The sequence below is a fragment of the Chinchilla lanigera genome, unplaced genomic scaffold (assembly GCF_000276665.1).
Source record: "Chinchilla lanigera isolate Chin_1 unplaced genomic scaffold, ChiLan1.0 scaffold00088, whole genome shotgun sequence".
In the NCBI taxonomy this organism is placed as follows: domain Eukaryota; kingdom Metazoa; phylum Chordata; class Mammalia; order Rodentia; family Chinchillidae; genus Chinchilla; species Chinchilla lanigera.
The window spans coordinates 4,453,601-4,478,414 of NW_004955489.1; the positions used below are offsets into that span (position 1 = coordinate 4,453,601).

Here is a 24,814-nt window from a genome sequence, read left to right on the forward strand (position 1 = left end):
CTTTGTTTGTAACTCTGTATTGTCTGTATTGTGCTTGTGATATGTTGTAAAATGTTGTATGTCTGTTAATGTTTCCCTCCTTTTATCCTTAAAATAAAAAAAAATTAAAAAAAAAAAAAAAAGAAATAATCAATCAACCACTACACCCCCAAATAACAAATGTCTCAATAACAATATGGGCACATGACTGAACAGACACTTCTGAAAAGAAGTACAAATGGCTCACAAGTACATAAAAAGAATGTTTGCTATCTTTAGCCACTAAGGAAATGTAAATGAAAACAGCTCAGAGATTACTTCTTCGTCCAGAAAGAATGGTTATTATTAAGAACACAAATAACAGCAAGTACTCATGAGACCATAGGAATAATTAACACACCTACATTGTTGGTGGTGGTTATACGAGCTTACAGGGCTGGGGCAAGGTACCTCAAAAGACTGCAAATGCTCTGAATAAGATTTAATGTAGGCCACTAGAAAAGTAAAAGATTGGCCTACAATGGCTGCCCACAAAGTCAAATTCAGATTTGTCTGCACACTAGAGATCCAAAGGATCCAGCCAAAGGCCCGCATCCCAGGGCAATGTCCCATTGGAGGTTTTTTTTTGTTTTTTTTTTGTTTTGTTTTGTTTTGTTTTTTCCGTCTTTTTGAGACAGGGTCTCGCTATACAGCTCAGGCTAGCCTTGAGCTCACTTAGTATCCCAGGGTGGTCTTGAACTCTCAACGATTCTCCTGCCTCAACCTCCTAAGTGCTGGGATTATAGGCATGCACCACCACACTGGGCTCCCATTGGAGTTCGAATGAGGAGGCCAAAGGGTGTGCAACAGAGGACCAAGGGATTTGCACTGGAAGGTGAAAGGGTCAGTGTTAGAAGCTAAAGAGTATGTGCTGGGAGGCCAAAAGTCAGGTGCTAGAAGCTGAACAATCTGCTCTGAAAGCCAGGAGATAACACCTAAGGCAAAGGCTAAGACCAGAGCTCCTCAGAAGAGAACAACTGAAGTTCCTCTGAGGAAAATCAGCTGCAATGAAGTGCTTCCAAGGAAAATCAGCTGAAATCCATCCTTCCCATTCTCCTTTTTACACTGTTCCACAACAATTCTCCTTAAAGTGGGTCTTCCATAGCCAGAACCATGGTGACTCAGTTCAGCTGGGTGTTCCCACTCACAGTGACAATCAATTAACCACCACAGTGAGAATGTAGGCTAGTATAACTACAAAGGAAGTCTACATGGAGATTCCTCAAAAACCTAAAAATAGAAATTATATTTGACCCAACTCTGTCTCGATTACATTCACGAAAGAGTTAAAGACATCATACAGTAATGATACATGCACACCCATGTTTAGAGAAGCTCAATTCACAGTAGCAAATCATTGACAAGACCATAGATGCCCAGCATCAGACAAATGGATAAAGAAAATGTGGTATATATACACAGTGGAATATCATTCAATCATAAAGAAAAATGAAATAATGTCATTAGCAGGAAAATGGGTGATCTTGAGGTTCTCACATTAAGTGAAATAAATAAGGCACAGAACATTATATATTTCATGGCTTCCCTTATATAAGAAACTTAGAATATAAAGAAAAGAGTAATAAGAAAGATGTGATAGGAAACATGGAGGTAGCCTTTTGGGGAAGGGCAAGGGGAAGGTGGTCAGAGGAAGGGGGTGTAGGAGGGGTGGGAAAGGGTATAAAGGGGTCTCAATAATTAATGTAATTATTATGTATCACAAACATACACTAAGAACAGTTAACAGAACTGCAGGCAGTAGGAGAAGTAGAATAGTATCTTGAAAAATGTAAAGAAAATAGAATTATGCAAGGGAAAATAAGGTCATACGGATGGCCACTAACTCGGTACAGCTGGTACAATAGGAGATTAGCACACAGAAGTCAGCAGAAATCCCACTGGAAGGCAGTGGGAGAAGAAAACCATCTGAACTTCAGATTTGAAAGACAAGTAAAGAAACCTCAAAAGAAACCAAATCTCCTGACATTTTGGACTTCATGCCTCCTCAAAATATAAAGAAATAACCTCTATTGCGTTACCCACCCAATCTGTGGTACTTTTTAAAGCAGCCCTAATAAACTAATATACTTTTCTACTTTGTATAATGTAGAGAATTACAATTGAAAGTATTGTGTAATGTTAAATCATGTTTTCCTTCCTCAGATAAAGCCAGTTTGTTCATTTAATTCACTGGTGTATAGAATGTGCTATTTTTAATCTATTTTGGGTATTTCTTTCTTCTTCTTTTTTTTTTTTTTTTTTCTGGTACCAGGAATCGAACTCACAACCTCGGGCTTGCCAGGCAGGTGCTGTGCTGCTGAGGTAAATCCCCAGCCCCTATTTTGGGTATTTCTTGCCATTCAAGTGAGTTTACCTCAGAAGCACTTTTGATGATGTGGGTAGGGTCCTCATCTGGTTTGTTTACTCAACAACTACCCTACTGTATGAATCAACTTGGTCTTTTTTTCTCCCTAAAATGTGCTCCATTTCACTTACAATTTCAAATTTAATGGCCTAATAGTTATAATAGAGAACCTTTCTACTAAAGATCTTTTTATACACACAGTAGAGAGAACAGTATTCATAATCAGTAATGTGCAGCCAATCAGGCTCTCACCAGAACCTGAGCACCCGTAATCTCTGTTGTTGGAATAAGTTGAAACAAAACCAGAACATTGCACTATTTTTCCTCCAAGGTTTTCACTATGAATTCATAACAGATAAAGACTCCTTAAGAGATATAAACTCCAGAATAACATAATTTTAGAGATTGTTAGTTATTGATATCAAATGTCAAATTATCTTTAATATTCACTTAATGTCCTTATGCTTTTTTAAAAACTGACTTTCCTTACATTGATGTCCAAATATGGCCTGTGCTTTATATTCTTTCCTCTATGTCACTTTTAGACTATAGGCTCTCTTCACTTCACCTATTTTTTGGTAATTAATTTAATGGTTTATGAATTTTAAGAAGAACAGGTATAATATTCCATCTTACTTTCCAAAGACTGATTTGCGGAGTGCAGCACTTTGTTGTTGTTTAACATCTTCTTTAGCCTCGTAGATCTCTTCAAATTGATAGAGCTACAAGTTTGATCTGATTTCTGTGTACTTATTTTTTGTTGTTTTGCAAGGAAATCTGCATGGAGATTCCTCAAAAACCTGCATAGGTGATACTGTTACTTTGAACGGAAGTACATAATTTCTGCTTATCTCCCTTTGTGCTGCTGTTGGCAGACTTTGTTAATTATCACCACTATGCATTAATCCATTAGGACTTGCAGTAAGGTAATTCTTCTCCATTCCTTTTTAGTTTGTTAACTAAAACAACACATATGTAGAAACATTTCTTTGCCCACCATTTGGCTCTTTTGAACTGAAAGAAAGAAAAAAATGAATTTTTTAATTTTATTTTTTAAATCTCTTGTGAATCTCTATATCCACATATCTACAATTTTATTTAGCTCGTATTGGTTTTTTTTGTTCTAATTAAAACTTGCTAGGCCAGGAAAGTAGATCCGTGGCACAGCACCTTGCTTGGCAAGCACAACGTCCTGAGTTCAATTCCCAGTACCAAAAAACATTGCTAAAGAGTAAATAAATTATCATGTTTGCAAAATAATTAAGTAATTCCATATATTTTTCTTTCATTATTTGGTCTACTGTTTCCTATTTTATTATTTTTGTATTTAGTGTCATTTTTTTCCTCCTAATTGTTTGGTTTTAATATGTTATTAATTCTCTAGCTTCTTGGATGACCCAGATGTTTTAACTATTGTTTCTAGTATATATCTGTCATATGCTGTTTCTAACATATCCATTTTCCTCTGAATATTGCTTGGTTTGACTCATAGTGGCAGTATTACATAGCTTTAATTTTATGGTCTGCCTTTTTGCAAATTAAATATATCACCCTATATCTTATCCTCTTTGAATATTTCGGTACGTATAAAATCATAGGCAGAGTAAATAATCTTGGGAAAACTTTGAAGAGAATGACATAAGAATGCTCTGTGAAGGAGGTTTCAGGATCCCCGGGTATATTCTCTTGTTCTTATTATTAAGAATAGAAAAGACTTAAATATATTTAATTGCTGGTGATAAAGTTGAGTTTATCCTGAGAACATGAAGGCACCTAAAACTAGAAAATCAGCCAAGAAAATTGGCTGCATATGAAGGTCAGGAATTGTCCAGGAAAATAGAATCCTATTTAACAGAGGTGAAAACCAATGGTGGGAATTGCTTACACAACAGATGAAGAAATTTAAGGGGGACAATAGGAAAATCCAACAATTTTCAAAGAAATTACTCCTGGCTCCAGCCTGGGAGAAGAAGAGAGGAGATAGTGTTCCTGGAACCTATATGTTGGGCTCCACAAGATGAAATGGCATGACAGGCTATTTTTTTTGGTACTAGGAATCGAACTCAGGACCTTGCACTTGCCAGGCAGGCACTTGTGTTGCTGAGCTATATCCCCGGCCTGGCATGACAGGCTAATGTGATAGGGCTGGAGCCATCAAGAATATGTAGCATTGCAGAAGAAGCCATATGGTTCAGGAGAAAGAGAAAGATTCAGAGAACGCTATTCATCTATATTCTAATTTTCTGTTGATCTCACTGTTGGCTGACCCAGATGGCCACAGAATATTGGCCTTCAGAGTTCAGCCTGCATAGAATCTATGTCAGAGCAGGGGACAAATGCGGGATGGAAGGGAGCACAAATAAGTCCAGAATGACCATAACATATTTCTCTATTAAATAAGAAAATCATTTCTAAATTGATAAAGGAATATGTTTAATAATCCATCTATTTCCCAACCTCCCATCCCATATGTTCCCAAGCCCAGACTAGGTTAGGCATGCTTCTTTGCGCTTCCAAATCACTTCTGTGCTCCTCTTCTCAACATAACATTAATTTCTTTACTTGCCTGTCTCCTCCATTAAACTATACTTTCTGTAAGAGCAAAGACCATGTCATGGTCCCCACTATACACTGTCTGTATACAGTGTCTGTTTATTTCCTGGAGCACAGTGTACACTGTAAATACTTGTTGCTAGATCCTTTGATTTTTTCATCGCTTTTGAGCTGTTACATGGAATATGTGATTATTTTAACCTTCTGCTTTTTCTGAAGTTCTGGATTACACAAAAGATAGGATTGCAGAAATGTATGTGCATGCAAACAGATTATGGCAACTGCTTCCATCTAGTTATATTACTAGAAGTAGTTAGCATCAAGCGTTACGTAATCTAGGTATCACATTATTCACAATATTTGCCTGTCGGTGTTTTAGAGACCTAACCTTAGAAACCTATTACGGCTGGAAAATGCAGAATTTATGGAAGATATATGTTGATACCCTCAAGAAAAAGACCTTAAAAGTTAGTTCCTGTTTTTCCCACAAATTACTTCAGGAATGGAATTTGCTCAAAAACAGTGAGTGGAAAATAGAACTGTTAATCTCAAGTATCAACAAGATATATTACCTCCAGGATTTAAAGGAAAAACAGACATGGCCACCTGGTCTGGGTGTCCTAAATGACTTTAGTATCATATCACTATCTAGTTGGAAACAAAATTCTCTCTAAAGTTCTCTCACCATTCCCAAAAGTTAGATCACATGGATGGTAGCTAGATAGGTAGTTATGTAGCATACAAAGGGACTTTGAAAGACATCTAGCCCAGTCACTCACAGCATCTTAGATACACTGGATGTTAGAAATTCTTTCATACAACATCTCAAATTTTCCCTATGCAGCCATTTATTCATTTGTTCCAACTCACTGTAGAATCACAAGTTTTCTAAACAACCACTTGAAAACCTTTCATATTTGAATATAGCCAACATGTCATCTTTAAAGTTTGCTCATCCAAAGTAAATACACTCGTTTTTTTCAAGGATTCTTTATATTTCACAGTTTCTGGATCTCTGTAGTCTATCCTGTCAGCCACTAGCCACATGGGTTACTTAAATTTAAATTAATTAAAATTAAATTTATCAATGGCCACATTTGATGTGCTAAATAGCCACATTAGGCTAGTAGCTATTGTACTGGGAAACAATGGTAGCGACTATTTACATCATCATCATTGCAAAATGTACTATTGGCCAACACTGCTGCAGGGTTTTCATTATCTTGGTATCTGTCTCCCCTCTGGCATCTTCATCTGTTTTATATTTCTCCTGTAGATCATTGTATCACTTACAATTCAACCAGAGAAGTAAAAACACTAGGACCCAAGTATTAATATGAAAATGGTGGGTTTTTTCTGTGAAATGCAGTGATTATAAATTTGATACGTCTTTATAACAATGATTATTTGCTTTGCAATGCTGTAGTAGTTTGCAAAGCTAAAGATTCTAAACTTTTTGAAAAACTCTAATAATTCCCCGATATGTACTAGTACAGTGGCTATATATGTATATGCTTTTATTTGGAAGTGATTTACTGAAAAAAGGTTCCTGCTTGAGTACAGGCAACTTCTATCTTGGCACTCAGGACAGAGAGTTACGTGCAGGGACAGGCTCTGAAGGCAGTTGGTAAAGTTGACCACTCTTGCTTTGGTTCCTAGCATATCCACCGTGTGGGACACTAACTCTCTCCCTGATCCACTTACACCATCACTGGCCATGATCTGGGACCAAGTTCCAACCTTGCTACACAACTAGGGACCCATTGTGACCCAGACTGCAGTAGACACGTGTGTGTCCTGAGCAACCATGCCAACTGCTCAGCATGCACATTGCTTTCTGCCCATTGGACTTGTGGCACTGATTCCATGCCTAACGTATGTCCATAGTTCATGTACATGTTTCAATGCCCTATCAGGCTTCACCTATGGGAAACTCAATCAGACATAAAAATAAGAATTTCAAGTCACCAAAAACAAAATATTAAACCAAGCACAGGGTGGTCTAAGAATGGGGCTCTGTACATCTACACAGATGATGTATACATGAATATAGTCCTGTAAATAAAATTTAATTCTCACTTTCTCAGCAAACATGGGGTGGATTGCATTAAAACTACTTTTAGAACACTAAAGGAGGGAACTGTGGTGGGAAGGGGAGGTTGGACAGAGTGTTTCTTTGGGTCTTTACTATAGATAACATGCGCTCAAGTCTACTATAATATAAAAAACTAAAAAACAATTGCCCACATAACCAAATTTAGTGATATGCTTGGCCTCAGAAGAATTACAAACAAGTCCTCAAATGCCACCTGGCTGTCTTCTGTCATGTTCTCATTCTCCTGTTTCTCTCTCTCTCTCTCTCTCTCTCTCTCTCTCTCTCTCTCTCTCTCTCTCTCTCTCTCCTTCTCTCTCTCTTCCTGTCTCTGTTTCTATCTGCCTGTCTTTCTCTCTGTCTCTGTCTCTCTCTGTCCCTCACGCTTTCTCTCTGTCTCTGTCTCTGTCCCTTTCTCATATTCCTACCTCTGTGACCAAGGACACTTTGCTGCTTTACTGGAATAACTTGATTCGATTGAGAAGAAGAAGCAATTTTCTTCCAAGAAGATAGAGATGTTCCCAAGAGGGAATGAGATGGAGAGGCAATAAACCGAGTAATAAAAACTATAGACACAGTTTCTAGACAAATGTCACACTCTTTCTAACATTTTAAAACGATAGGTAGATGCTGCAGAAGGCAGTAACTTACACTTCCTAAATGGAAGAAAGAAAATTTTCACCTTGCTTTTCCAGCCCTCAGGCTATTCTTTTGACAAAAGGAAAGAATGTGTCAAAAATTAATCATAATATCTAGTCATTGCGGTTTTTAATTATCTTCCTCTTTGTGTTTCCCACACCCTTTTTTTGCCTGCATTAAAAGTAATAATAAAGTTAACTACAAATGCCATAAACCTGTCCCAATAAAAATAATAAAACTCCACACTCAGAAAAGCCTCAAATGTTATTCTTTGTCTGTCTGTCTATCTATGTATATATTGCTATATATTTGTACTATATATATTTATACTATGTATAGTACATTTTTATGTAACAGAGATGAATCTCAAAGCAAGAAAATTTGATCTTCCTGAAGCTTTCTGTAAAAGCTGACATCACATTTTTCTTCCTGGATCCAGGTAAGAGAGCATCTGAAGGACATCTTCATTTGAGAGCTTCATCAAATACCAGAGGCTAGATGTAACAGAATTAAGTGCTGCATTATTTGACTCACTGGACAAGTAAGCCAAACGGAGGCACATTGAGGCAGGGAGTGACGGGGCTGGAGTGTTAACAAAAAAGCTTATTTATCCAGTCTTGCCCTTCTCCCAGTGCTCTCCATTTTCAAAGGCAAACTATAATTAAATAGCTCTGACCAGCTCTAAACTTGACTCAAAAATTAAGCTTCTTAGTTTGGTAAGAAAATCAAACCCTTGGCTCATTTTCTGAGGTCATCTCTTCTCCACCTTAGGAAGCCATAATGACAAACAGAATGGGCTTTTTCACCAGACCCTGATGCCGCTGACTCCCTCACCAATCTCTGATCTGCAGTCCCCCATGGCCTGCTGTTACTTTCCCTTCTATTGGCTATCACAGCTTGTGTGGGCTTCGCATGGCTTGTGTCCATGTGAGTCTTCCTGTTTAGACTCTACCTTACAGAGTGGAGAGCACAGCTTGACAAGGTAAGTGTTCCAGGGTAGGAATCAAATGAGATGAGAATGTTAAAGATTGTTTTCAGTGTCAGGATACCACATGTTTCTCCTTTCCACACAAATCATTGTGCTAGAGGATTGCACGACAGTAGCTAACACGGGCTGCCTAGGACAAGCCAACCGAGAACAAGGCAACTGGGACAAGGTTATTATTTAGCTTTCTTCTGGCACTGATGGATATTTTTTCATTTTTTTATTAGTACATGCCTGTAGTACGTGATATTTACATTCTTTGTGGGGAATTGTTACATGTACATAATAAAACTTAAATTTTCTTTTCATCCCCTTACCCTTCCCTCCCCTCCATCCATCTCCTCATCTCAGGTATTTTACCAGGAACAAGTAGATGCTTAAATATCTCACCCTTTGATTGTATAGCTTTGGAACTCTTCATTCCTAATTTTCTATCTATACTAAAATGTGACCTTTTGCATTTCCCTTTGAGCATTTTGTAAAAAATCTACTCTTTTCTCTCCCAAGTTCAGCTTCTGTAGTACACTTACATAATTAGATTCAATATATTTCACTTGTGTACTTCTTTCTCCTCTTATTCATTTCTCGTATTTTATGGAAAATTACTTAAATGACAAAGCACTCTATACTTAAGTATAACTTTAGGCAAAAAAGGAAGAGATAAATTTAAAGACAGTATATAAACCCAACGTTATGAATATCTCTCAAATATTGATATTTATAACAACAAGACAATTTTTGCCGTACTCAAAATGAGACATAAAATTCTCTCAAAGTCACAGCATATCATAGCGACAGCAGAAAGGAACTCCAGGCAGTGACTTCCTCACAACAAAGGGACAAAACAATAAATCAAAAACCTTCTGGGATATCACAGTAGTTACACCAGGCAGGATATTAATTTCAAAGATAGTTTAAATGTTATACCTGTCAAAATAGTAGTCTTGAGAAAAATACTAAAGAACTCCCCAGTTGCCTAAACTGTTTTTATACTTCCATGCTATATCCAATGTTTTTAGGTAACATTTTAAAAGTATAAATGTTTATTACAGAAAATATTAAAAATATGTACAGAAAATAAAAATTCAACTGTATCACTGGTTATAAATATAGGAGAAACCAAAGCCAAAGTACTTTTTTCCCTACTCTCACACACTGTGAACACAACGCTTTACCTCTGGTGACTGAAACGTGCAAGGTTTCCCCACTGCTAGCGACCAGTACTGCAGAGGAACTGGGCTGAGTGTCCTCCAATTCGATTCAATTCGGACACTGTGTAACTAGGGATAACATCAGATCCCACAGGTTAAGGGCTCAGTCCCACAAGACTGACACCCAATTCAGATGTCAATCACAAGCCTTAGGTTATGGTCTATGTTTCTAATCAACCCGCTATGAATTATTGTCCTCACAGCCCTCCCCTTGGATTTTGCTAATATGCTCACAGACCTCAGGGAAAACACTTACCTCTACCTATTTATTATAAAGGATATGGGAAAGGATTCAGATGAAGATATGCAGAGGACAAGGTATATGGGAAGGATTACAAAACTTCTGTGGCCTCTCTGGGTGTGCCTCCTTCTGGGACTCTTCATGTATTCAGCTCTCCAGAAGCTCATCCAAGTCCTGTCCTCTTGGGGTTTAGTGGACGCTTCATAATATAGGAAAGAATGATTACATCATTGGCCATTGGTGGTCAGTTCAATCTTCAGCCTGCTGCCCTACCTCAGAGGCTGGGAGGGTGAGACAGCAAGCCTCAACTTTCTAATAATTCTCTGATCTTTCTTGCAATCATCATGATTCTCAAGCTATCTGGAGACCCCCAGCCACCAACCATCTCAGGAGCATATGAAGACCCTCTTAAAACTACAGAGATTACAAAGGGTTTAGGAACTTTTAGCCAGAAAATGGGATGAAAATCAAATAGTATTTCACAATATTATAATAATCCCAGGATAAGATTTTTTTAAATATCAATATATTTCTGGCTAACACTTTTTTCTAGGCAAACATAGAATAAGACTTCTTTTTTAACATTGTCAGTTAAAAGAGAAATAAAAATTATGCTAAATAGTTTAGTACATTATTTTTAGAGCAGTTTTAAGGTTAGTAGCAAAATTGACTGAAAGGTACAGAGATTTCCCACATGCCCTCTTCCCTTCCGCATGTATAGCCTCCACTATTAACAGCATCCCACACCAAAATGTTATATTTGCTACAATTGACAAGTCTATACTAATGCATCATTATCACTCAAATCAATAGTTTACATAGGGTTAACTCTTGTGCATTCTATTGGTTTGAACAAATATATAAAGTCATGTATTCACCATCAGAGCATCATGCAGAGTAGGTTCCATTGCTCTAAAATCCTCTGCCTTCTACCAAGTCATCTTTCCCTCCCGCTTAGGCCCTGACAATCATCTGTCTTTTTACTGCTTCCATAGTTTTGTCCTTTCAGATGTCATTAGTTTGAATCATAAAATGTGTACTCTTTTCAGATTGGCTTCCTTTACTTAGTACATGACCTCCACACATTTACATGGCTTAAAAGCTCATTTCTTTTTAGCTCTAAATAATACTACCTTGACAGGGTGTACCACAGTTTGTTTACCCATTAACCTACTGAAGGGCATCTTCTAAGTTTAGTAATTATGAATGAAACAGCTATAAACATCTATGTGCATATTTATGTGTAATAAACCAAAATAAATCTCTTTATTTATAATTTTACCCAGTCTGTAGAATTCAGTTATTAGCAATAGAAAATGGTCCACTTTGCAGTCTAACCTGCAGTGAACACACAGATTTGTTGTTTTTAGCCCTCCTGATTTTGACCATTCTAACAGGTGTGTAATGGTGACTTATTGTCCTTTAATTTCCATCTCCCTGATGGCACCGGATGTGGAGTATTTTTCATGTGCTTATTTCTCATCTATATGTCTTCTATGGTGAGGTATCTGTTAAGGTTTTGGCCCATTTTTAAATCAAGTATCTTGTTTTCTTATTTTACTGTTTAAGACTCTTGTGTCTATTTTGGAAAAAATATTCTATCAGATATTTGTTTGGAAAATCATTCCTTTCAATGTACAGCTTGTCATTTTATTCTCTTGAGGGCTCGTCTTGCAAAGCAAATAGTTTGAAGTTATAAGAAATTTTGTCTTATCATTCTTTCTTTCATGGATCATGCCATTGCTGTCATATCTAAAAAAGTAATCATCAAATCCAAGGTAGCTGTCTTTTAAGAAAGAAGTGTTATGTTTCCTGTTTTAAATTCAGGTCTGTGGTCCATTTCATATTAAGTTTTATGAAGGGCTTAAGGTCTGTATCAAAATTCCCATTTTTGTAGGTGGGTATCCCCTCGTTCCAGCACCATTTATTGGAAAGCCCATCTTTTCTCCATTGTATTGCATGTATTTCTGAGATAAATTGAGTGTGTTTATGTGGGTCTATTTCTGGGCTTTCTGTTCTGCTGCACTGAACAATTTTCTACTATTTCACCAATAACACATTTTCTTAATTATGTGGTTTTAGAGTGAGTCATAACCTTCTGACTTTATTCTCTATCTGTATTGTGTTGTTTTTTCTGGATCTTCTGTCTTTCCGTATAAACCTAGAATAGGTTTTTCAAAATTCAGAATGTTATTTTCTAGGTTTTTATTTACCCTGGCATTAAACTACAGATCAAGTTAGGAAGAACTAACATTTAGACAATATTGCATCTTCCTATCCATGCACATGGATATCTAATCATGTATGTTTTATTTGATTTCTTTCACCAGAGTTCTGCAGTTTCCTTTATTTTTAATGTAAAACATCAAATTATACATTCCTTTGACACAAATTTGATATGAATACAAGGTCTTTTCTTCAAGATGTGTCCAGTAATTGGTTCTGTCTATATTTCTTATGAAATGCATACTCACGGAAAATACAATATTTTTTTCAGTTTATATTTTATCTGAATTGTGAAGCTTAAGAGTCAATCTGAGTCAAGCCTTTTAATTTTTATAATGGAGCTTTCCAACTCTTTATTTTCTTCTTCACACATGATTAATACAGATTTTATAGAGATTTATCTTTATTATGTCTTTTCAAAGCTTGTAACAGAGCTTTCCAACAAAAGAAAAATCTTTCTTTTCACAACTGTATCACAGGGGCTAGGGATTTACCTCAGCGGCAAAGCGCTTGCCTGGCAAGCACAAGGTCATGAGTTCGATTCCTGGTACCAGAAGAAAAACAAAACAAAACACAATTGTATCACATTGGCTCCATGATATTTAATTAGACATATAATTTTGATATCAAAGTTCACTAGCATTTTAAAAGGCTTGTGTGCAGATACAAATGATTCATAGTAAGCTTGTTATTCAACTGGTGGGATAAGACTTACATAGGCACACAGAGAGATACCTAACTGCTATGCTTTGAATATGGGGAGTGTCCCCCAAGAATCTATGTGACAAGAGCATGGTCCTCGGGGTGGTGCTACTGGGAGGTGATGATGACATTTAGAAGATAGGGGCTTTCCTTTTTAAAAAAGATAAACATAACAATGCAACTGAGTTTCATAACAGGTTATTAGGACAGTTACAATAGTCGACGCATTGTGTATTGTCATCTTCCTAGTAGTTACTCAGAGTAGAAGATAAATGCATGCTATCTTATCTATGCCATATTAGCACAAGACTTTCTTTTTAATGAACCATGCATCTTGTTTTTGTCTTTTTTTCTCTTTAAAATAAAATTTTTAAAAAAGATAGGACTTTGTGATAGGTCTTTAGATCTTTAGAAAATTACTCTTGAAGGGTATAGTGAAACCTTAATCTGCTTCTTTGCCTCCCGGTTCATGATGTAAGAGGTTTTGCTCTGCCATGAGCTCTCGCTATGATGTGCTGCCCTAACCAGGTGCCACTAGAACTTAGCCAGGAACTTCCAATACTATAAGCCAAAATTATAAGCTAATTGCCTCAGGTATTTAGGTAAAAGTAGTGAAAGCTGACTGATACATTGCAAGCCCTAAGCTTTATGTATTCTACAACTATCATATATTTCATAGTTGAACCAAAAACCACTCAGGGGTCATCTAACAGAATTTTGATTGCACATTTTAATTATGGAACTATGATCATATTATATATCCATTTTTAACAGAATTCAAAGTTTCTTTAGTTACTACTGCCATAAAATACAACATTTTAAATGTAAAAATAATAGTTTTAGTGTTAAAAACTTGTAAATCCCGAAAAATTTCAAAGGTAAAAGGAGCAAAAGCCAATTTTAACCACCGTGCAATTGTCAGTAAAATCAATTATTAAAAAGATAATTTAGTTTTTAGGGAGGACGAACTGTGATTGTTACAGTGTGTTTTGATTTTTTTGTAGTTTATTTTTTATGAGATTTTACATACAAAGAACATAAATTGTTATGCTGCCTTACCAAAGTGTCCCAAAGCTCCATGGCTTACTGTCATGATATATTCGGGACAAATAATCTTGAAGCCTGTGTTCGAGGGTTTTTCAGAGGCCCAAATTGACACAGGCCCCACCTTATCTCATGTCTCACTGATCACTGTACCAATGAGAAGCGAGTAAAATAACTTCTATGTTAGCTTTCAGAGCTTCTGCACAGAAATGGCACATTTCATTTTCACTCAGATTTCATCGTTCAAAACAAGTCATAAATATTTTTAAAAAGTCATATAGTCTGTGCTCACAATCCAGCATATGAACTAGTACATTAAAGATAGAAGTGAAATCCATAGTTCCCAACAAGAAACATCAGGACACATTCAGTGTAGGATCATTCCAGAAGAGTATCTTTCAAGGGATTATTTAAAAAGGTATGTGTGTAAGAGAACTACAGTGGATTGAGCAGAAATCTGGGGCTGGTAAGCAACTAAATTGCTAGAATAGGGTCAAACTGATAGAAAGGCTGAAATCTTGCAGAATTAGTCACCTTGAGAGCAGCAGAGACTTTTGGTTAAGGGATATACTCATTTTGAGTGAGCTCTTAAACAAGAAGGCAGAAGAATACTCTTCCTCGCTTTTATCTCATTCTCATTTCCCTGTTGTCTGAACCTAACTTGAAATTAGAGAACATAGTTTATGTGTTCAGAGTCCGTACAGCTTAACCTCCCCAAGCAGAGAGCCGAGCAGAACAACTAAAGAGTTAACTGAAGTGACAGGCAGTATGTGTCCAGCCTCCTCATCCCTTTCCACTCCTCTCCCTCCTTCCTCCAACAAAGTTATCACTCATTTAAATGTTGTATTCAACATTTCCATTCATATCCATATACTTTTACTTGATATATATGTCGTATCAGAGAGACAGAAGGTGATAGATTAGACAGAGAGGCAGATGGTAGATATGCATTGTACAGTAGTAGTAGAGTATTATTTAGTCTGGTAGTTAAAAGGAGTTCACCAAATATTTGAGGTGATTTTTCCCTTCAAAACACATAGTAAATTTAAACATCCCAATCCCCTTAAAAGGTCAGTGTGACTATATGATTTACTTTGAACAATGAAATCTGAGTGAAAATGAAATGTGCCATTTCTGTGCAGAAGCTCTGAAAGCTAACATAGAAGTTATTTTACCTGCTTCTCATTGGTGCAGTGATTAGTGAGACATGAGATAAGGTGAGGCCTGTGTCAACTTGGACCTCTGAATGACCCTCAAACACAGGCTTCCAGATAATCTGTCCCGGACATATAGTGACACTAAGCCATGGAGATTTGCGACACTTTGTCAAGGCAGCATAATATAGCTTATCTGAACAGATACATCTTGCATGGTGTGAAACTTCATGTAAAAGTTATCCTACGATATGTATCATTCAGCACTTTTTAAACACAAATAATCTATGTTGTTAAAATCATTTATAGTTTTCCAAATAAAACAGTGACTGAAAACAACAGCATTGTTTCACAGTTTTATTAATATTTCTTTTTATTAGTACATTTTTGCAGTACAGATGATTAGATTCTTGTGGGGAGTTGTTATATGTACATAATGTGTTTTCTTTTTTTAGTCCCTACCGCTCAACTCTTTCCAATTCTTTGTCCCCTTCCCATTAAAAGCTTTATTTTCATCATTTTCCCTTCAATGTTTTTTTAATCCCCTATTTATCTATTTCCTACTCTGTTCTCTGTGTTTGTATGTCTCGCTGTGTCTCTTTCTCTGTCTATCTGTCTCTCTCTGTCTCCGTGTCTCGAGTTTCTCATATATAAGAAGCCATGTAATATTTAAGCTTGTGTGTCTGACTTATTTCTGTTACCATTATGCTCTCAAATTGCACCCATCTACCTACGAATGCCTCAAGTTTATCTTTGATTATTGGAGAGTAGTACTCCACTGTGTATAACTACCACACTTTCCTTATCCATTGATCTGTTGATGTGCATGTTCGCTGTTCCCAAGATTTAGCAATTATAAATTCTGTTGCTATAAGAAGGGGTATGCATGTATCCCTGTAGTATGATAACTTTAACTCTTTGGGAAAGACATCTAGAAGAGGAATAGCCGGGTCAAATGGAATTTTTATGTTTGAGTTTTGAGGCATCTCCACACTAATTTCCATAGCAGTTGTACTAGTTTACATCCCTGCCAACAATGTGGAAGAATTTCTTTTCTCCATATCCTCACCAGCATTTGTAATTATTTGATTTCTTAATGATAGCTGTTCTTTCTGGAGTAATGTTGTTTTAATTGCCATTTCTCTAGTGGCTAACAACGATGAAGAATTTTTCATGTAGTTTTTGGTCATTTGTACTTCTTCTGAGAAGTTTCTATTCATTTCAGTTGCCCATTTTTGACCGGGTCTTTTGCTCTGGGGGAGGATTCTAATTAGTTTCAGTGTTGTATATACTCTAGATATTCGTCCTCTGACTGAGGATTAGCTGGCAGAATTGTTTTCCTCATTCTTCAAGTTGTCTCTTCACTCTCCTCTTTGTTTCCTTTGGTAGGCAGAAGCACTATTTTTTGAGACAAGGTCTCACTATGAAGTTCAGACTGACCTTGAACTCACTTTGAAACCCAGGCTGGCCTCGAACTCAATGATCCTCCTGCCTCAGCCTCCCAAGTGCTGGGGTTACAGGCAAGCACCACCATGTTCTGCTGCCAGAAGCATTTTAATTTGATATGATGTCATTTGTTGATTATTGGTATTATTTCTTGTACCGCTGTGGTTATGTTCAGAAAGTCCTTGCCTACGCCTGTTATGGTTTGTGTCTAGATGTCCCCGCAAAGCCTCATGCAGTCATGAGAAGTCTTCTAGAGCTTTTATTGACTCATGATCCAATGGGATTATGGGTGTGAGTGGTATACTCATGGTCTGATGGGATTATGGGCGTGAGTGCTGGGATTAAGGGTGTGAGTGCTACACCCACTCTGTACTGAGTGTAGCAGGGTGAGTATCCTGCATACAATATAAAGGAGGGAAAGAGCCATGCTGCTACTGCTCCTCCCTTTTTGCTCTTGCTGCTTTTGCTGTGTTTTCTGCCATGAACTGCTGCCCTCTGCCATGTGCCACCCTGCCTTGGAGCCAGCTGAGTATGGACTGAAACCTCCACAAACTGTGAGCTAAATAAACCTTTCCTTCCTTAATTCTGAGTGTCAGGTATTTTGTCTCAGCAATGAAGGAAAAGTAACCAAAACAATGCCTATGTCCTCAAGAGTTTTATGTATTTTATGTTCCAGCAGATTGTTTCTGTTTTAACATTTAGATCTTTGATCCATTTATATTTGAGTTATGAACATAATAAGATATGTGGTTCTAGACCCAGTCTTCTGCGTGTGTATATCCAGTTTCCTAGCACGATTTATTAAAGAAGCTATCTTACTTCCAGTGTTTTTTTTCCCTTTGTGAAATATTAAAGAGTTGAATGCACCTAGATTTATTTTGGCTTCCTCTGTTCTGCTCCATTGATCCACGTGCACGTTTGTGTGCCAGTACCATCCTGTTTTAATCACAGTAGATTTGTAGTATAATGTCAAATTGAGGATTATGATGTGTCCTGTTTTGCTTTAGTTATCCAGCATTGTTTTTGCTATTCTGGGTCTCTGCTGATTCCATATGAATTTTAGGATAGTTTTCTCCAGATCTGTCAGAAATGCTGTTGGTATTGCACTAAAATTATACATCAGTTTGGAGAGTATAGCCATTTTAGTTATCTTGGTTCTGCTTATCTAGGAACAGGGCATGGTGATAGTGGACATCCTTGTGTTGTTCCTGGTTTTAGAGGGGAAACTTTCAGGGTTTTTTTTCCTGTTTAATATGGTGTTGTCAGTAGGGTGCTCATGCATGGCTTTTATTAGATTCCGATAAGGTTCTTTGTACCTATTTTCTTCAGCTTTTTAATATGAATGGATGTTAGATTTTGTCAAAGGCATTTACTGCATTTATTGACATGATCGTGTCATTTTTGCTGTTTATGTAATGAATTCTTCTGTTTATGTGATGAATTACATTTATTGATGTGAGTATGTTGAACCATACAAGCATCCCTATGATAAAGCCTACTTGGTCATGGTATGATGATATGATCATGATGGCATGATATGATCTGTTTGATGATTTTTTTGCATTCTGTTTGCCAGTAACTTGTTCAGGAATTTTGCATTTATGTTCTTTACAGAGAATGGCCTGCAATTCTCTTTTTTATTAGATCTTTGTCTGGTTTTAGTGTAGGAGCACTGCCAGCTTCCAAGAATGATTCTGGGAGTACTCCTTACCTCTCAGTTTCATTAAAGATTTTGAGGAATATTAAATTGGGAAATGTGGACATGGCCTGGAAGAGGATATAAATATAGCCCTTTTCCTCCCTTGATGGCACGACTTGCCACACCATGGATTGTTTCTCCTCTGCATGCCCCTCTGCCGGGCTGGCTGCCTTAGGATCAGCTGAGTTTGGACTGAAACTTCTTCAAACTGAGATAAAATAAACCTTTCCTCCTTTTACTTCTGGGTGCTGGGTATTTTGTGGCAGCAACAAGGAAGTCACTAAGACAGATTTTCTTACCAGAGAAATGGGAGTGATACTACCTGACCATGTGGTTCAGAAGCCTTTGCAATGGGCTTATGGGGACACTTTTAGAAGAGTTTGGAGATTCTGGTTGAAGAAGCAGCCTTAGAATGCTGAGAGCTCAGCTTGATGGGAGATTCTATATGGAACTCAGAAGACTAGAATACTCACAGAAATCAGCTGGTAAAGATGAGGTTCAGAAGATTTCAGTTGGGAGCAAGGACAACATTGGCAGTTGAACTCCAGGCCATGAGTGCTATGCTTTGGCATAAAATTTCTATTTTGTTCATGTCCAGAGACATTGTGGGAGACTGAGATTTGTAGTAGTAGACCAATTAATCTCGTAAAAGAAATTTCAAGGCAGTCTAATGTTGAGGCAGAGGTATGGCTATTGTTTGGGGATTTTATATCAGTCTGCTCTGGAAATTGTTTTCTTTTAGGATTTCAAGCACTTCTTTCCAATTTCTCCTTGCTTTAAGTTTTTATTGAGAAATTTGTTGTAGTTCTGATAGTTTTTCCTCTATAAATGATTCATTCTTTTCACTAACAGCTTTTAAGATTCTGTTTTATGTTGGATATCTGGTATTTTAATTATGATGTGAAGTAGAGTGTTATTGTTCTGATCATGGCTACTTGAGTTTATAGATCCCTCACTTTTCTGCATGTTAAATTGTTTCTCCATGTCTGTAAGGTTTTCTGCTACTGCTTCTGCAAACCGGTTTTTATGGCCTTTGTGCTGTCTTCTGATTTTTCACTAATACTGGTCACACTTACATTAGTCTTCTTTCCATCATTTAGCAACTGTTGGATCTTTTTCTCATATACTTTGATTGTTTTTAAGGTTCTTTCATTATATTTGACACTCTGCCCTCATATTGTTTGCTCCCTCTACTCAGACTTTCAACCATATTTTTTAGACATTTTGGTTTTTGGTGCCAGGAAGTGAACTCAGGACCTTGTGATTGCCAGGCAGGTGTTGTGCCACTGAGCTATCTCCCCAGCCCTTCAGTTATGTTTTCAATCTCCTGGATTTTTGTTTGGAACTTTTATATGGATTCTAATTGTTTCTTATGCTGGGCATCCATGTTTTGCATCTCTTTCTTTAACTCCAGTAGAATTTTATTGTTGTCTTCTCTCGAATCACTTATTATTTATTTTATTGTGATCATTGTTTAGTTATACCTTATTTGAATTTGAATTTGCTAAGCACCTCAGTTATCTATCTTGTTTGCTCCACTGATATCCTTTCAGATATTTCTGCTGTGTGGGTTTAGATTTCTTTCTGCTCAATGCTCCCTGGATTGGTTTTTGGAGGAATTTTATTGCTTTGTCTAATGTTTCTCTTTGTTTGTTTGTTTTCTGTGCTTGGGATTACTTGTTGAATATAGTGGGGAGCTTTGCTGCAGAGATATCCTCTGAGTATGGCTAAATATCAGCCTCTGCTTCTGCCCCAGGATCTAGCTACCTCTGTTTATTTGGGAGAAGTTTACAGCTTATTTGGCCCAGTACCCAGTTTTTCAAGAATGGGTCACAGTATTGCTCATAACCCTCAGCCATTTCAGATTTTGGTACACAACAAATCAATTGACAGCAACAACTATGTCACCTTGACTAGTGTAGTATAATCAGCAGCAACAATAGCATCAAATGTAAACCGTATACTGCAAACACTGAAAGCCACTTAAGAACCTCCCTTAACAAAAGCAAAGAGATCTATGATTTTAGTACAGACACTTAGGAAACCTAAATATTGATCTACAGTAAATCAGACCACTGGACTCAACTAGATGTAGGCAGTATTGCAGAAGCATAAGCAGACTGCTAAACTCATTGCCATCACCTTCAGATCCAGCCCCCTCTGAAGGTTACACCCACCAAACCTGGCCTCCCACCACAGAATGCATGCCCTGTGACCTTCCTGACCTGAGCCTCAGCTTCTCGTGGACTCTCAGGGGATCTATGTGTAACCTCCACCCTTTCTGAGACTGTGGCTCACGTCTGTCTCTCACCTGGTCTCTGTTGTACAGCAACACTTCAGTCCCAGAGTCAAGCTGTCCTCCAGGGAGTTGGTCTCATCCTCAGTTAGACTGGTCTTTCGGCTGTCACCTCTTCCATCCTGTGCTGAGGAAAACCAACATGCATTCCCCACTAGAAGTTGGTATTTCGACCCCAGTGGCAGTGCAGTGTGCAGATAGGTTGCTCTTCCTTCCCGCACAGTGCAACACCATTCAGCCATTTTTTGCTAGAAAGTTTGAAGGCTCATCCATGCTGATAGACATACTGATAATTCTTTTCTTATATGAATATATCTAATTTATATATCTGTCTCCCATTGAGGTAGTGCTTAGGTTACTTACAACTTTTTGCTATCACTTGTACTAATAAAATGAACATTCTAGTCCATATCTCCCATGAGGATGTGCAAGAATTTTTCTAGGGAATATACTCAGGGGAGGAACAATGTGCTTTTAAGCTTTTCAAAGAAAGTAACAGATCGGGAAGAGACTTTGATCATTGTGAACTGTAGTTTCCATCAGAAAGATTTTCAGAAATCTTTGCCCCTTAAGCGTGTTAATCCTGCCTTTCTCAGAACAGTAAAATATGATATTCAGAAAAACTGGATTTTAAAATTGGTCTGACCTTGAGAAGACCAAAGACATCCTTAAAATTAAAGAAATTCACCTTAGAAATGGCTACAGAAAATAACACCAATTACTTTTTAAAAAATCTCTCAGAAGGTAAAGTGAAATACATTTTAAAAATGTCATTCTGAGTGCTTTCTGGAAGAATTACTTTTTCATAGATGTAATGAAAATATACCTACATAAATCAGTCACTAACTGATTTAATGTATACTCAATAAGGTATAATCAATAAAGATCATTGGTGAGTACATATTCAGCTGCCAGTCATAGGTCAAGAGACATGTGCAATGAAAAGGGTTATTTTGCATGTTCAGTTTAGATTACTAATTTCAAGCAATCACCAGATAAATGAACAATCTGAGAAAGCAAGATTGATTTCCCGCTCTCAAAGATGCTGAGAAACAAAAAGTCATTGTGAAAATATTTGTTTTGTTTTTTTTTTTTTTTTTTGGTTTTTCTCCGGTACCGAGAACGGAACTCACGACCTTGCGCTTGCCAGGCAGGCGCTTTGCCGCTGAGCTAAATCCCCAGCCCTGTGAAAATATTTGAATGAGAAAGCAAAATTCTTCTAGAACATGTCATATACATTTTTGGTAACCCACTAATAGGAACACCCTGTGGCAGAATCTATTATTTGTACAGGTAGTAAGTATTCCAGATTAAAATATTAAGGACATACTTAAAGATGAAATATGAACTCCTTTGGCACTTAGAACCCTTCAATATTGTCATATGAATGATTGGAAGGTATTTCTCAAATGAGAAGGCAAGATTACAAAAAACTATGATAACAGCCTGGCAATATTTTTTTCTGGACATTGAAAGATTCTGAAAGGTATATGCTAAAATAATGGGCTGCTCTCTAAGCCGTGAGATTGTGAGTGTTTTAATTTTTGATTTTTTACATATATAATCTAATTTTTCTACAAAGTTAAATATTAAATAAAAAATAAAAAATTAAATACTAAGTTACATAACACATTGAAATTTTGTGCATAGTGGGAGAATAAAAAGAATCTTGGCCTCCTAAGTCAGCATTTCTCAAGTGCAGTCTCTTGATTCTCAGTATTGTTCTTCCTGCTTATCTTCACTGCGTCAGATCCAGCCCTCTGGCTGTGCGTCCTTTCAGAAGCCAGTGTGATAAAGGGTAAGAAATGGTGAAGGACAGCCTTCTCTGCTCTGAATAACAAAGAGGGCTTATGAGAAAGATGGAAGAAGCAGGTCAGCAGTAAGGAGGGGGTTCACATCGCAAACTAAGAATGCTCCTGAAGTACTAAGTGCCAGTCCAGCTACCACATTATTTCCACACCAGCAGATGCTTCTCTATAGCAATTTACCTCATCCAAAGAGTCTGTATTCCTATTCTTTCTTACAAGAATTTACAGCTGGCAAGTCAAGTCCCCTCATATTACAAATGAATAAATGTCCGTAGTGCAACACCAAGAAATTGTCTGTCACGAAATGGGTGAAAAGATAAAGCATTTGGCTACAAAATGTGATAGTTAAGGTTCAAATCCAAGTGTGTCACTTTCCAAGCCTTTGTTTACACAGCAGTAAATGGAACAATCTTATTTGATTGGACTGAGGGTGAATGAGATAATATAAGTAAAAGCTTCAATGTACATTGTTGGACACATAGTATATACTCAATGGATAGAAATATTATTATTATTATTAATATGTTTGTGATATATTTTCACTACTTTAACTACATCAACTTCTCTAGACTCTTGTTTTAAGAACCTCATTTCTGAGATCACTTCACGTTTTCTAAATTTTCTGGTCACGACGGACAATCAAATATTACTCATTAACCTTCAGCACCCTTTGTAAGACCTGTCACTTTCCAGCTGACATACTGATACTTGCTCTAATTTTAACTGTGATACAACCATTGCAGTTCTTCTCTTTCAAAACGTGTCATTTGTAGCCACTTGAGTACATCCTGACACCCTGTGATTTTTGAAGTCAAATAAATAATTGTTCAATTTCCCCCTGAGCTTTGATGAAATGTGAAAATCATTATAGAAATTTATGAGAACTATGCTAGGTTCTTGTCTGTAGCTCACTACATCACCCTTACCCTTATTCCTAGTCAAACCCTGGGGGATTTAAGTAGCATGTTTTGACCTAAATTCAGATTTTAATTATAATAGTTAGGATACAATGTCGTTCACTGACTGTTTACTCTAGCTTGGAATTAATTTGGGTGACCTAGTCAGTACCAATTAAGGTCAGGGGAGTGTGGATAGGAAAAATACTGTGATAATTTAAAAATATATTATTGTCCAATACCTTCAATCATTTCCCTAAAACAGTTCTTCAGATGATTTTAAAATATCACATTTTATGATTAAAATCAGTCTTCTGCTCTCATCCTTGCTTAGCTGCACTCTAATCCGAATTCCAGCTCATGGGCTGGAAATGCAGTTCAGTAGTAGAGCAGGTGTGTAGCATGGGCAAGGGGCTGGATTCAATCTCCAGCAGGGAAAAAACGATTCTAGCTCACAGTCACATGTACAAAATGTGTATGGCGGCCAAAAAGAAAGGAGCAATCCAAAAGAGGCATTGGACAATCCATCCACAGTCACAAAAAATAAACATTGACTGCGTTGCAATGGAGAAGGCCAGACCAAGCATCCCTCTAGGCATGTGCCACAAACTAACTACCCTTATGTCCTAATGAAAGAAAAATAAAACTGTCCAAGAAACAGGTGCAGCCTCCTATAGAGAAAGCATAGCATCACTTCCAGAGGACTTACATGATTCACAAAGTCAAATTCCTTCTATAACTGGAACTGCATGAATGGCCTAAAATAAAGTACCTCTTTGGTAGTGCCTAGATTACAAAAAAGAAGAAAAAAAGTGCAACCACAGTGAAAAGAACTTTACAGTACATCTGCAGACCTGTGTGATGATTCCAACAGTTCCACTGACCACGTAGTTTTAGGAAAGTCACTGTGCCTTTCAAAAATCTCAGACTTCCGGCATGTAAAAATGGAGACACACCATGGAAATAAGGAAGGTGAAAGTGCTTTGACAATTATTAAGTGCTATGTAAATGATAATGTAAAACTAAAATGCTCTAAACATTTATTTTATAATCATCACTGGTGAGAGATAAAGAAGAAGCTCTAAAGTTGATCTCTGTCCCTAAGGTGGAGAAAGAAGATGGCTAATGTCAGTAGTATAGCTACCCCTCAACACTAGACAGCATGTAAGTGGCCAGTACTGTGAGTGAGCAAAATATATTTATCAACATCATCATCTTGACCCCTGTGGTAGCACTGGGAGGAAAATGGAATAGAATTCTTACTACTCGGCTCATTTGACAGTTCAATCAGAAGAACAAATTGCTTGCCCTCCCTTGTTTCATAGCAGTTCTGGGGACTGAATTTAGGGCCTTCACACTGAGCTATAATCCAAGCCTTTTTCAAAATATTATTTTATTTTGTGCCATGGTTTTGCTAAGTCACTAAGTTATCCAGGCTG

The 24,814-nt window shown here is 37.2% G+C and overlaps 1 protein-coding gene across 1 annotated transcript in view; it reads right to left on the reverse strand.

The window, feature by feature from the left end:
* The window catches only part of LOC102028642 (melanoma-associated antigen 10-like), a 109,084-nt gene that overhangs the window by 31,510 nt on the left and 52,760 nt on the right, over positions 1-24,814 (reverse strand). The window contains exons 7-8 of the mRNA XM_013504453.1: positions 20,687-20,798; positions 10,120-10,303 (exon numbers count right to left, since the gene is read on the reverse strand). The gene's annotated coding sequence lies outside the window, so the exon portion shown is untranslated. The remainder of the gene's footprint in view (positions 1-10,119; positions 10,304-20,686; positions 20,799-24,814) is intronic.